Here is a 13,080-nt window from a genome sequence, read left to right as displayed (position 1 = left end):
TAACAATTCCCATTACAAATTAACATTTAAACAATAGGTACAGTAAAGTACTCATAATCAGCAATGTAACATTTCTATATATTACATCAGAGTATATTATATATTTATACTCTCTTATTAGAAGTACAACATCTTTGAAATACATTCAAATTAATCACTGAATCTAAATGTTAAGTAGCCAATTCCTTCTAAGTCTGTAATCAAACATATCTCGAACCTAAAATCCAAAACAACAAAACCACAACACAACAAATAGGGCTTAGAACAAAAATTAAATCGTTAAGATTTCCAGTAACTTGCATGTTAGATTTTATAACAAAACATTATTCATATAATCCGAATAACAGGAGTACTGAAAATACAATTTTCTTTTCACATTCAAAATATAAAGCAAGTACATAATTTCTTACACACAGATATGCAAAAATAAACTCGCATAGAATATGACAAGATAATGATCCAGTAGTCCATGGGTGTCAACATAAGAATCTACATTCAGCCACTTGAAGAACTCAATATGTCAAGTGAAACCATAATATTCTTATCTTATTATATGATTCCCAACCTATAAAGTTTTAAATATTACCACTTGATTAAATAACAATCATAAACTTTCCCATAAGGATCTAGACTAGTGTCAGAGGGCATCCGACAACATAATTCTATCACGACAAGTTACTCGCTTTATGACAGCCACCCAATCTAAAGGATCACACTTGCATAATCTAACATACACATAATTCTAGATATACTAATTGGAAGAAAACTTAGATTAATTTTTCCAATTCCAACTAATACACTTATTTCATTTGCCTCAATATAACAATTGCACCAGCAAACAGAAATATCATTTGAAACCATTTTCAATCTTTCAAAGTACCAAATGAAACCATAATTGCAACCATGCTTTTCAATCATATAGAAACTATTTTCTAATTAAATAATAAGGAATTGACTTTTTCTCTGAATCACTCTATATTTACATTTCATTTAAAAACGTAATAATAAAACTATCCACACATATTATTACATCAGATTATAAAATTAATCAATTTCCATTTCCAAAACCAGTAATCACAATAATTTCCAAATTATATATATATGGTAAAACTAACAATGCAATTCATAAGGATATACATACATGTTGATACATATAAATAAATACTTATTCATATATATATATACACAACATATATATATATATATATATATATATATATATATATACATGCACTCACTTACATATACCAATATATACATGTAAAACCTTACTAATTTAAAGTTAGTTTTAAAATAGATAATAATCTTTTACACTCTAAATCTAATAACTAGTCGTTACCAGATAAAACAATTTTCACTACTTTAATTAGTAATTGTTTGACAATATATCGATGTCAAAGTACTTATTTTGTTTCAGAGTTCTTGTACTAAAATCAATGAAACATAAATTCCCAAATCTCCTAAATCCAATACAGCCTATACAATAATCTTGTTTGCATTTCGATGCTTTAAACTAAACATAAGTTAACAGCCGCAACGAACTTCACTATGCTATGGTTTTATCACAACAACCGTATCCCTCTTAAATTATAGTAAACTCATTTTTTTTCTTGTAATGTTAAACCTGAATTCGTATAATTTTACTAATGCAATAGACAGGATCTAAAACCCTTTTTGAAATGTTAACCCCAAAACTATATGTAAAAGTATGTGTCTCATAGAATTTCGAAACCCAAAATCGTAGACAATGAAACAATTATGAGCCTATATCTTCAGACCCTACACACATTAATATTGATGATAAATAGTAGTCAAGTTACAACTCAAGTAATCATTTTCTTTTCTAAATGTTATCTAAATCCCAAAACCAAAACAAAGTTTATAGCTCTGCAAAATGTTTAACAAAAATTGTTTGACAAAATAACCAATCTCTGTTACAAGACTACACCCTTGGTTCACAAATTATGACCCATAAATCACTACAATATCGTGGTTGTGACCGAATGTCACATCAAACTTTAACCAAGACCGAGTCGCAAACAGTAAAAAAAATGTTAACACAAAAAAGCATACCCACAAAGCTCGGCTCTTATAATAGCTGGTATCATATGCTATCTCACAGTTCCACACATAAATTACGACTATAAACATACACATAAAATCGCAAAGCCCAAATACAACAATATTACCAAAACAAAATCTCCATACCCTCACTTAAATATGGGAAGAACGTACAGAGCTAAGCATCACACACAAAACCCTACTCTACAAATATCCATGATAAAGTGTAAATTAGATACCATTTAAAATTGGAAAGAACTTTATACACTTATACATATTAAACATTTTACACCCAAATTTTGGGTTTACACAAAACATAACAATGAAAGCATTAAATACTGCCTACACCCAGAGTTGGGTATCAAAGTTTTTTTTATTCTTTTTATACAACAACCATTCCATAAACAATATTCATCATCAATCAAAGAACATAAAATGAATAAGCAAATAGAGTAAGAAAAGCCCCCTGCCTGTAAAAAAAATGCGAAAGAAAACTTAAGTAAAGCCACCTGGAGAATCCTCTTGTTCAAACATGCAACCCAAGCCTCCAAAACCCTCTATGCCTTGCCACAGAGAACAATGAAACCCTTTAAAAGATGATACAGAGAAAATGCAATCAACAATAGAAACCATTAATAAACAAAATCAAGAACCTCTAAAATGCTGGTAAGGCACGAAGATCTCCATAAGGGTCATCAATTTCCCAATGAAAATGCAGAGAAACCTGCTCAACAGAGCGTCCATATTGCCTCAACTGAAAACCAACAATGGTGGTTTGAACTCAAACTTCAACAAACTTGATAGCCAAAAACAATTCAATGCCCATAACTGTGTACTTAACTCAAACATCAAAAACAATGCAAATTCCAACACTTGGCAGCCAAAGTACTAGCTCGACATTCGAAGAGCCTGCCCTTCATAAAAATCCATTACTTGCCGCCATAAGCAAAAACTGAAAACTACCATGCTAGTTTTAGTTTAGGCATCGATAGACTTAGGCTAAGTTTAGTTTATGACTTAGTTAAATCCCATCGATAGGTTAGTTTTAGGCACTAACTTAGATAGTAATAGGCATATATAAACATCAAAATTAGTACTAACTAATATTAGTATTAACATCAACATATATATATATATATATATATATATATATTAATATTAATACTAGCTAATATTAATATTACTATCAATATTAACATTAACATCAATACTAGTTAATATTAATTCCACTAACATAATAAACATTACTAATTGATAAGTATATATATATATATATATATATATATACAAATACAAGCACAATAATATACAAACAACTACATATACATATACGTATATAAATATAACTAATATATATACGTGTATATATATAATTATTTTATACTAATGCCCTTATATTTATATATACATATATATTTATTTATACAATGCTATAATTATATAAATATATATATATACTTAAATCTGGCAATAACAAATACAAGGTGCTGATACAATTTTAAAGCCACCTTATACATCAAACTGAGAGTACGAATCAGACATAGGTAAAACTTAAACCATACTAACATTAATTTATAAAATTTGATTCCTGAATCCAAATTAATTCAATTGATAAGATTCTAAAAATAACACAATACTGAAAATATTAAAAACATCTATTCTGAGAATTAGATTTTGAGTAATCTCTGAATTCTCAAAAAGTTTAACATAATCGTACCAGAATAAAAGTAACTTAACAAGTACCAATCTATCTAGAAAAGTTAACTAATCTCAGATTCCAAGGTGACAAATATAAAACTGTCAGGGCCATGACAATTCACATACATCCATACATGATAAAGGAAAATTTCCTCCTTTATATTGGATGCATAAAACAATTTTTAGAATCAATTATTACACCTTCTCAATTAATTATTACAGGACCACATTAAGAAAACATTATACTTAGTCATCAAATTAATCTTCGACGTTGTTACTTGAATAACTTTCCATACATGTGATACTATGAAGAGAAAACTTAGCTATGTCATCGCTAGAATGTCTTCAAAACATCTTTAACTTCTACTTCTTAGAATAACAACTCTGCTAAGAGATATAAGAAGTTGACTAAAACGTACCTCTTTAAACTCTATCTTATAGTACTCTTGACTAAAACTTGTATAACTTCTTCTAGAAAAAATATATTTTACTTATAAGTTTATTTTCATATACAAGACACTTTGTAGTATCTCTCTTTAACCTTTCTTAGTGGAAGTACTCAACTATCTATCTGTACTAACTTCATCTTTCTATTGTTCTTCTATCAGATACCACAGAAAATTGCTATGTTGACATCAATGATAAACATAATAATGAATGTAACATGTCATCATGACAATGATCTAATCATGTTTCTAGAATACTCCCCCATGGAATTATCATTTTCATTCATGCTTCCAACAATTCTACCTTATTAGGTTCCCTTGAAAGTTGGAATTGTAGAAATCCTATAGGAAATGGGAGAACTCAAAAAGATAGAGCTCATAGGATAATCAAGAGGTAAAATCTTCCTAGGTTTTACTATTGTTCATAACTTTGTAGTCACTAAAGAATGATGGAAACACTTTACAAAATTTTTGGATAAATATCAAATGGCACAAGCTCATTCCTATTTTATAGACCCAAATGGTTTTTATGAAATGTTCAAGGAAAGGACTAAGGCTAGATCCCATGAACATTTTGTATACTTTCCATAGAATATAATTAGGAGTGAATTTTTTTTCAATAACAAGAAGTCAGAAAACAAAAATGGAAAGTGTAAAGTAGAAAGTTTATTAATGCTTTTGAACTAAAGTATAGGCCTCTTGCTAATAAGAAATATTGGGGTATAAGGATAGATATGCTTATGAACAATTTTGTTGGTTTAATGCAAACCTTAAATAAAAAGAAGGCAATCCTAACCCAAGCTTACCTAGACAAGGAAATTGAGGTAGAGACTAGATTAGATAATAGGGTAATCATATCACTAGGCCAATACACATTGCAAGGAAGACCTAGATATATAGTGGCAAAGAGTGTACAATCTATACCTCTTTATAAAAGGAAACTTTCAGAAAGCCCACCCACTACACCTGCTCCCAAGAGATAGAAATTAGAATAGGGTTCTTCTTCTAGGGATGAAGAATATTCTCCTACCCAAACTCCACTCTAAATAGATGATGAAATATATTTGAGAGAATAGTTGAGGCAAATATGAAGGGAGAAGAACATTGTAATAACAACCATAGACATAGAAGAGGGAGTGCCTAAGGAACCCCTTGTGCCTATATTAGCCCTCAATATGGGAGATTTTAGAGGAAAATAAATTGACCCTGTAGTGGAGGAAGTATCTTAGAAATTTATAGAGGATAAAAGCTTTATGAATTCAAGAGCTTTTACTAAGTTTTTATGGAGAAGAAGCATAAATAATTTTGAGGAAAAATGCAAAAGGCTCAAAATAGAGCAACCTAGTAGGAAAGACTCTAAAATTGAGAAGGCATTCAAAGTTAATCTTGTTAAGGAATTTGAATAGATAACCCTTGAAGGGGGTAGATAGCTATTGAAAGATTCAAGAGTTTTAGTTTTACCTAAATGGGACATTGCCAATGCAATGATTTTTGATATAATAAGGAAATCAAAGGACACCTTGTTTAAAACTGAGGAGGAAGTCCTACAAGCCCATAAGGGGTTAAAATATAGTGATGACCATTGGGTCTTAGTGATGTGGTCCATCTAGAAAAGAGATAAAGCTCAGATTCAAGTGGTTTCAGATTTTGAACACACAGGTAGTCTCATGGTTTATAGGGCAGATGAGGTGGAAAATGAAAAGGTTTCTCAGATGACTAAGGAAATAATAAATTTTGGGGTAGTAATTATTGCTAAGGAAAAAAAAAAAAGTTCCTTGAATTAAATGCTAGATTTGAAAAGGTACTAGAGTCTTATGAAGAAAGGGGAAATAAAATACACTAGCTTGAGGGAACAATTTCCCAAATAGAGAAACAATTGGGGAAGAGAAAAGTAGGAGAGGGATCTAATCAACCAAGAATTACCTATCCTCCTCATTCCTCCAATTTCTCCTTTTAATACAACTCCCCTTGTAGAAATACCAGCCTCCCCACATGGACCCCAATTCTGTACAGTTGAATATTTTGAGGAAGAAAAGAACAAATTATGGGCTATGTGTGTGGAATTAGATGTGTAGTATGAAGATAAGATTAGAAATACAATTAATATCTAGTGGACGGGATTAATTGGCCTGCATTTTATGAACAATTGTCAAAGTTTATGAGTATATAGAATGATTTAAAGAGTAATGAGGCTACTTTGAAGCCAATTATTAAAAATAGAATAGTAGGGATAGTGATGTCACTATTTTATGTTGTTAAGTCATTAGTCTTTCTTGTGAGTAATTAGAGAAAACTTTTGATATGACTAATGACCCCATAGATTTTGATAATGAGAGAATTGTGCTATAGAGGAGGATTGTAAATTACTTTTCAAAATATCTTGGTGAAAATTTTGGGTTGTTCCCTCATGCACTAAAGAATATAGATAGATTGAAAGAAAAAGAGGAGTGGGATAAAGAATTGGATGATCTAAAATGTATCAGACTAAACAAGGTCATGAATGAAAAAAATCACATATGATTTGCAACAACAACTAAGAAAATTATTAGGGTGTAGATATTCTTTGATTCTTTTAAAAGGGATTTTTCTAAAATTGAGGAGTTAGGAGAAGAAACCATAAATAAGAAACAAGAAATTTCAAATTTTAACTAGCTAGATTATTCATTTTTCAAAAGTGGATGGCAAATCTTGCTCAAGCCAATTAGTGAATATCTAAGGAAACTAATGAAGATTGTGTTAGTCTAGATGAATTGTAGATTGTTGATGCACTAGCTCAAGAAGAGGAAAGGAAAGAGGAACAACCAATTATAGTAATAGATATGGAAGTTCAAACTAGAAGCATGATAAGAGAAAAACCATTTGTAACTATTTATATGGCAGTTCAATTCATGATCTAGAGTGAAAGCCATGATTCACAATCAATTTTTAGATATTAGAACATGACCCACCAAATGCACATCAAGTGGTCCTATAGTTAAAGGAACAATAGATGCGTCTGAACCAATCATCACATGAAGCCTAGTTGTACAAAATTTTGTCTTATTATGACAGTGACCTTTTGTTTGTAATATCGTCCTATCTTAAGGATAGCTGCCATTTTTCTCTAAGCCTAAATTTTTTTGCATCTCATGCTATATAAATGAGATCCCAAGGCTAAAGAAAGGGGTCTGAATTCTATATAATTTGATTCTTAGGAAATTTTTGCAATTAGTCTAGTAGTCTCTATGTAAATTTTATGATGTGTTCATCATTGCATATCTAAGAGCAATTAGAACATGAGAGGATTAGGTGTTCAATCTTGAGTTATTTTGAACTTGATGCCACTAATGTATTATTTTCAAGGAAAATAAATACGAAGGAAGGTCCTCCAAACATATGTGTCTAAATTTTGTCTCCTTTTCATATATCTAAAGATTTGAGAATGAATGAATTATGTTCTTTCATTTTAATGTAGATTGGATGGGTTGTATGTTTGTTAATTCAAGGAATTAAATAAATGCTTTCATTGAATTTATAGGTCTTATGGGTGTATGGGGAGGATTTTCATAAGAAGAAAATTTAGAGTTTATTGATGATAGTTTTAATTATAATAAAATTGAATAGGTCATGTTTTACTAGTATGATTTTCTATTTTCTATGTACCAATGGATAAGGCATGGATCATTACTTAGAATGAAAAATTTTGAGTTCATAGGGTTGCATAAAGCACAAATATAAATCAAATCAATCTTTACTTTATTACATGAAGAGTTAAACTGTTGGTCAATACTTATTTACAATAATCTCTTGTATGTCATTGTTAGCTACTTTTGTCAAGGATTATTGGTGAAGTGTACAAGAATTGTGACCATTTTCTATTGTAAGGGATAGAAGTGAAGTAGAAATCATTATGTGAATAAGCATATGTTGAAATAAAGAAACATAAACCATTTGTATCTCCATATATCCCTTAAGTGCACCCACCTTGGTTTTGTAGAACCTGAAGAGCAGAGAATCCCTATGATTTTGTTGAAGTTGGGTCCAAATATGAAGTATTCATAGTTGATTATAGGAGGTTGTTGACCCTTAGACTAAGTTTTATATTTAGAACTCTGGTATCAAGCATTTTTTTGCTTGGTAGTTTTGAAACAGCAACAAAATAGTAGCTCTTCTAGGGAGTTGTCCAACACATGTTGTGTAAAACATACTACAGTCTCTGATGCTATTTGTATATGTTCATTTTTAGTTTCTTTAAAATGGCCTGTGTTTATATTGGACTTTTATAGTGACAATCCTTGAGAATTTACAAATTTCTCAATACCACAAGAGAATACTAACATATACCATCCTTGCAAAGTGTCTTATTTGTCAAGCAAGAGTTGTAGTTCCAAAAGTCTTTTTGATTGGCCCCTTTTGTGTGTTAGATCTATTTTATCTTTTCTCGTGACATTTTTCTTAGTTTCCAAAGCCATTTAATGTTATATTTTCCTTAGAATAGGGTGGCAACATGGTCAAGGTTTTGATGCTAGTGCCTATTTACAAGTGATTTTTACAAATGGTAGATACGAGGAAAAATACATGAGCCTATACAAGAGCCAATCCAAAAGTGCCATTACATACTACTTAACTCAAGCAATAAGGAGGAATCAAAAATAAATAAAGTAGGTCCAAATCCTACTTGTAAACCTAGAGGTAGTGGGTCAGTTAACTTTCAATACCATCTTGTGGTAGAAAGAGAGTCTTCTTCATTAAATTTTGAATCAGAAACCACAAGATTATTAGGAGGAATGTTTAGTAACCTAGTATAAGAAGAAAGATCATAACATGATAAGAATGTGTCTTCAATAGGGGATGTGTTTTGTAAACTAGATGTTATAAAAGAATTGAATCATAGACTAGGATATAGAAATGCTATGGATACTGCTTTCAATCCTAGGCAAGTTCCATATGTAGAAACAAACCTCATAGATCTAGATGATCTAGTTGATTTAGAAGTAACTTCTATAGATGCCAAAGAAGTGTATATAGATATTGAAGTTTTGAAGAAGTGGATTTTAGAAAAAGATGCCAAGCACATTCATTTGGAGAAGAAGAGAGAGAAAGCCACCATGAATTCCCTCATTAAGAGACATAACTTGCTTAGAATGATGGTTGCTTTGAAAGAGTGGAACAAGAAATTAGAAGAAAGAACTTTTTTTATACATGCTAATGTTTTTGGAGATATATTCAATCTAAGGTCCAAGGTTTAGGAAAAAGAAAAACTTCTTAGTTAAAGACAAGAACCTTTTATATCTCAAGTCCAACCCTACAAGCCTATTCAGCCAGGCCTTGTAGATCTAACTATAAAACCTACTGATAAAGGAAAGAAAAATATTATAGGGATTCAAATAAATAAACCTCAAGCTATCCAAAAAAAAATACAAATTCTCCTATGTCTAAATCAGATTTGGATTTAGAGAAAGCTAGAAAAGAGAGGGAGGATTTAGCAAAGGAGCTTGAGAAAGTTGAGAATGAAGCACAAGCAATGGAAACTGGAAGGAAAATATAGTTTATTAAATCCAATTATTCCTTAACTTAATGGCCTAATATGTCCACTAAAGCCACAAATTCTATGCCCACTTGTGGAATAGTAATCCCAAGTTAGAATGTATCTTAGTTAGCCCCTGCATCATCTTCCACCACTAGTACTTAGATTCCTATTGTTCAAATATAGTAGCCTCAAAGAATTATTCAAAACCAAAAAAATGTAACAAGCACATCAAATGTTGTTGGTTTTAAGAAGAAATCCATATACATAGAAAAATATAGACAAATGTCATTCTTATCTATCCCTAGTTTTCCACATCCTATATCCTTTGACCTTAGAGATAAGGTTGTGAAGCTTTTGGGAAATAATGTTGTCACTGGTGAAGAACGTTTAAGGAAATTTGTAGACATGTTCAATTATTTGAAGTAGAGAATGAAGATGTGGTCATGAAGTTGTTTACGCATTCATTAACTAAAGATGCAAGGGACTGGTTTAGCACATTGCCAAATGATAGCATTGTTGGATACAATTGTTTAATTGTGTGTTGTCTTTGATGTTACAAAAATGTCATATCAGTTATTAGGCAGAGTCTACCAAGTTCAGTTGTTCAGCAAAGAAAAAGAGAAAGTCTACCAAGTTTAGATGGTTAGCAAAGTGAATTACAGAGTCCATCGAGCATTCTTGAATATTACACTATGGAGACAACTTCTACTTAGCTCACTCAGGCATTGAAGGATTTTATGGTAGAAGACAATTTCTACCAAGCTCACAAGGTCAGTAAAGGAAAATTAGTTCTTACTAAGTTCAGTCGGTCTGCAAAGGATTTTCCAGAGTTTGCAGTGTTTATCGAGATTCACTTGGTTAACACTAGAAATTATTTTTGGAGTAGTGTTTATCGAGTAGGGTTGGCCAATGAAGAATTTCATTATTTTGGAAAATAAATTTTAATTGTTTCATGTAATGTTTGTAGTCAACTGATGTATTGTTTATTGGTAAATGTAACTTGTAAATGAGCCAACTTAAAAATTTGTAATGTATAAATAAAAGGTCAAGTTGTGAATTCAAATGTATGAATGAATGAGTGAGTATGCAAGTGAATAGATTATGTGAAGAGGTAGGTGTGAGAAAATTTTGCAGAAGGATCAGATATCCTTGAGGAGTAGTAGAGTTATATCCAATTAGTGAGGATCTATTGAAGTAGAATAGAGATCTGTAACAACAAAGTTCAATTGCATCTCATTCAAGTCACTTCATTGTTACTTTTTCATCATTGTAGCAATGATTTTCAAATCTCTTAAAAAAGTTTTTTTAACAGCCATTTTGTAAATCCTCTAACAAGGTGGATAGTTCTATTGAATTGTTCTAAAGTCCTCTAGCAAGGCCACTCCTAGTAGGATGATTAAATCCTCTACTAAGGTCACACCTAATAGTGTGTTTTGTAACCTTTAACAGCGTTGGCCCCTAATAGGGCTCACTTCAGAAGAGTGAAAATTGGTAGCTAGTTACTTGGTGGTTTTTCCCATATTGGGTTTCCATGTTAAATCTGGGGTCTCTTGTGTTCATGTTATTTCTTTTTGCATGCATGTTAATAATTGTGAATGCTTAAAATTAGTAATAAGTTAATACATAATTCATCTACCGAGTTACAACATTTTTCTGTATGGCTATCGAGTGACAACAGTAAATAGTTATTTAAGACATCTAAGGGATCAATGGATTTATTCTTGTAGTAACAAATCCCCCCCCCCTCCCCCCTAGTTACTCCCATCTATATTTTCAACAATTGGTATCAGAGCTTTTGGTGCTTGCAAGAAGAATTTCAAGGATCTAAGATAAAGATCAAGATGTCTTACAAGAGGGAAATTCCAAGGCTTAACAGGGATAACTTTTTAGCATGGAAAGGTCTCATGAGAATCCATCTGGCTTCCATTGGAGACACATGATTGAAATATCTTGATAGGCATATGTCCTTTTGGTACATTATTTGCTAATGACATTGCTAAGAACAAGACTCATAACACCATGATAATAGAGATTGCATCTTCCATAAGCTATGAAGAATTTGATGATGTCAAGGACTGTAAAACTACCTTTGAAATGTGGAACAAGCTAAAACATATCTATGGAAATGTTGATAATGTGAGAAGAGCCAAAGAAGAAAGTCTAAGAGGACAATTTGATCAAATGAGGATGAGAGAAGATGAAAACATTTCCAAATATGTTGAAAGAGTCAAAGCAATTGTCAGTGCAATCAAGGCTTCTAAAAGAGACATTAAGGAGGAAACAGTTGCAAGTAAATTTTTTAGGACATTACTTCCCATTTATGTAATTAGAGTTTTTGCAATTCAAGAAAGAAGATGTGAAGCAAATCATAAGATAATTTTAGGGGCCATAGTAGGAATATTGACTACATTTGAGCTAGATAGCTATGATAACTATGTTCTAGCTTCCAAGAACATTGAATCAGCATTTGAAGCCAAGCTTTCACTCAAAGGGAAAGGAAAGAAAATAATGGATTCTTAGTTAGAAAGTGAAGAAGAATAAAGAAAATTTTTTGATAGTGATCTTGAGGTGGTTGAAGCTCTACTAACTAGGAAATATTCTAGATGTAGAGAGAAATACAAAGGTAAGGTTCCTCTAATCTATTTTTCTTGTGAGGAAATTGGTCATATTGCTGCTAGGTGCCCAAATAAGGAAAACAAGGATGAGAAGAAAGGTCACAAATGTAATAGAAAGAAATACTTGAAATCATTCAAGGACAAAGGTAAGAAAACATGTTTCATAGCTAAGGATTCTAATGATTCTAATGATGAAGAAGATGAAATTGTTTACATTGCTATGAAAAATGAATCTGACAATGATGAGGAAGATAAAATGGCACTTATCTCCCATGTGAGTAAAAATGATACATGGATCATAGATATTTGTTGCTCTCATCATATGACTAGTGATAAAACAAAGTTTGAATATTTTGAAGACTATGATGGTGGTAGTGTGAGGTTTGGTAATAATGAACCTTGTTGTATAAAAGGAAGAGGAAGAATCTCACTAACCAAAGAGCTTGTAGGTGATAATACATATTGAGTAGAAAGACTAAAACACAATCTATTGAGTGTGGTATAGCTACTCAATAATGGATTCAAAGTGGAATTCATGCATGGAAAAGAAAGAATACTAGATGACAAAGGAAAGATGATTGGATCTAGCATTCAAACAAAAGGTAACTTGTTCTATGTTGAACTTTGTGAATGTTCATGTTTTATTTCTCAAGTTGAAGAAAGTTGGTTATGGCATCGAAGGTTATGTCATGTGAACTTTGATAACTTGGTGAAAATAAGAAAATTTAGGAAAGTAAGAGGCATTCCTAGT

The sequence above is a fragment of the Cupressus sempervirens genome, chromosome 2 (genome assembly GCF_028749045.1).
Source record: "Cupressus sempervirens isolate cs-2001-9-10 chromosome 2, ASM2874904v1, whole genome shotgun sequence".
In the NCBI taxonomy this organism is placed as follows: domain Eukaryota; kingdom Viridiplantae; phylum Streptophyta; class Pinopsida; order Cupressales; family Cupressaceae; genus Cupressus; species Cupressus sempervirens.
The sequence above is the reverse complement of the archived record's forward strand: the minus strand, read 5'-3'. Positions refer to the sequence as shown.